The sequence below is a fragment of the Trichosurus vulpecula genome, chromosome 7 (genome assembly GCF_011100635.1).
Source record: "Trichosurus vulpecula isolate mTriVul1 chromosome 7, mTriVul1.pri, whole genome shotgun sequence".
Classification (NCBI taxonomy): domain Eukaryota; kingdom Metazoa; phylum Chordata; class Mammalia; order Diprotodontia; family Phalangeridae; genus Trichosurus; species Trichosurus vulpecula.
The window spans coordinates 14,713,564-14,716,394 of record NC_050579.1 but is presented as its reverse complement, the minus strand read 5'-3'; positions in this window follow the sequence as shown (position 1 = coordinate 14,716,394).

Below are 2,831 nucleotides of genomic sequence, written 5' to 3'. Positions count from 1 at the left end.
CCAATGATGGAGTAAGCAGTAAATCACTGTCACTCTCCCATATGCACCTCCAAACAACCAAACAACCATAAAATGGTGCCCCAGAACAAATCCTGGAACAGCGGAGCCAGCAGAAACACAGGGTGGAGTGGTCTTTTAGCTCAGGAGACCTGGAGAATTGGCAAAAAAGGTCCATCTCCCTTGGGCAAAAGGGGAATGCAGTCTAGGACAGGAAACAAGCCAGGAGCAAGCCCCACATCAGCAAATCCGTGGTACAGCCTGAGCTCCAGGGTGGTGGAACAGGCAAATGCCAACACCAGGACCTCCACATGCCTTAGCATAGCCAGTGAAACTGGCAGACCACCACATGCTTCTGTACAGGCCTGATGGGCAGGTGTTCTGTGGGGATCAGATGTCTGAGTATTTTCAGTGTTGCCCCAGGTGGGAGTCCTACAGCAACTGGACTTCCATGTGGTTTGGTGGACAGTCATCTTCCGGGGCCAGACCTCCCCATGCTTCATTGTAGCCCCAGAGAAACAGAAAAACCCCACCAGGCCTCAGCAAACATCAGATACCACCACTAGGACCCCAGCTCAGAACCAGATAAGCTGCCAGACTCCTACAGCCTCCAGCAGTACAAGCCAACCACCACACCACCCCCTCAGCAAAGCACCAGCCATGAGGGTGCCCCCTGGGTCACAGGGCAACATCAGTACAGCATCAGGTAATAGCCAGAACCTGTAGCCAGTAGCACAAGAAGCTGGAGACAGTGCCCCTTCTACCCTGGGAATAGAGCACAATATAAAAGAAAGGAAACAAGGTCAAAAACAAAAAGGGAGAGGGCTGAGCATAAAACAACAAAAAAGAATCTGACCATAGAAAGTTATTATGGCGACAGGGAAGACCAAGACACAAACTCAGAAGAGGACAAGAATGTCAAAACACCCATGGGCAAAAGAAAGATGGGGAAAAAAGAAAGAACAATGGGACGTTGTCTCAAGTCTAGAAAGAACTCACAGAAGAGCTCAAAAAGGAGCTTAAAAACCATTTAAGAGAGGTAGAAGAAAAATGAGGAAAAGAAATGAGAGTGAGGCAAGAAAATTACAAAAAAAGATTCAACACTTTGGAAAACTGCTTAAAAAGTAGAATTGGACAAATAGAAAAGGAAACACAAAAATCCACAGAAGAAAACAATTCCCTTGTGAATTGATCTAAGCATTCTGGAGAGCAGTTTGGAACTGTGCCCAAAGGGCTATAAAAATGTGCATACTCTTTGACCCAGCAATACCACTTCTAGGGCTGTATCCCAAAGAGATCATAAAAATGGGAAAAGGATCCACATATACAAAAATATTTATAGCAGCTCTTTTTGTGGTGGCCAAGAATTGGAAACTGAGGGGATGCCCATCAGTTGGGGAATGGCTGAACAAGTTGTGATATATGAATGTAATGAAATACTATTGTGCTATAAGAAATGATGAGCAGGAGGATTTTAGAAAAAGCTGGAAAAACTTATGTGAACTGATGCTGAGTGAAATGGTAGAAACAAGAAAACACAGTGCACAGTAACAGCCACATTGTACGTATAGACTTAGCTCTTCTCAGCAATGCAAGGATCTAAGACAACTCCAAAAGACTCATGATGGAAAATGCTATCCACATCCAGAGAGAAAATTATGGAGTCTGAATGCAAATGGAAGCATATTATTTTCTCTCTTCTTTTTTGGTTTTGTTTTGTTTTTTCTTTCTCATGGTTTCTCCCATTCATTCAAATTCTTCTTTACATCATGACTAATGTGAAAATATGTTTAATGAGAATGTATATGTAGAGCCTTTACCAGATTGCATGCTGTCTTGGGGAGGGGGGAAGGGAGGGAGGAGGAGAAAATTTTAAACTGAAAAGATTATGGAAGTGAATATTGAAAACTAAAATTAAATAAATCAATTTAAAGAGAAAAAAGAAGGCAATTCTTAGAGTATAACTGGCCAAATGGAAAAGAAAGTACAAAAACTAATTGAGGAAAACAACACCTTAAAAGTTAGAACTGGGCAAGTGGAAGTGAATGACTCTATGAGATATCATGAATCAATCAAACAAATTTAAAAAATGAAAAAAATGGAAGAAAATGTAAACTACCTTATGGGAAAAACAACTGACCTGGAAAACAGATCCAGGAGAGACTAATATCAGAATCATTGGACTACCTGTAAGCCATAATCAAAAGGAGGACCTAGACAGTATCTTTCAAGAAATTATCAAGGAAGATTGCCTGATATCCTAGAACCAGAGGGTAAAACAGGCATTGAAAGAATCCACCAATCACCTCAGGAAGAGATCCCCCCCAAAAACCCCAAGGAACACTATAGCCAAATTTCAGAACTATCAGCTCAAGGGAAAAATGCTGCAAATGGCCAGAAAGAAACAATTTAAATACTGGGGAGTCAGGATCACATAGGACTTAGCTGCAATATTAAAGGATTGGAGGTCATGGAACATGATATTCCAGAGGGTAAAGGAACAAGGACTACAACCAAGAATCACTCAACCTGGCAAAATTAAGCATAATACATCAAGGGAAAAATAGTCATTCAATGAAACAGAAGGATTTCAAGCTTTCATAAGGAGATCAGAACCAAGCCAAAAATGTGACCTCCAATATAAAGACCCAAGAGAAGCATAAACAGGTAAAAAGGGAAAAGAAAACAGAAGGGATTCAATGGAGCTAAACTGTTTACATGCCTACATGGGAAGATAATATTTGTAACTCTTAAAAACTGTATCAATAACAGGACAGATAGAAGGAATAAACGCAGATGGTATGGGTATAAGATATATTTGAGGGAATGACATA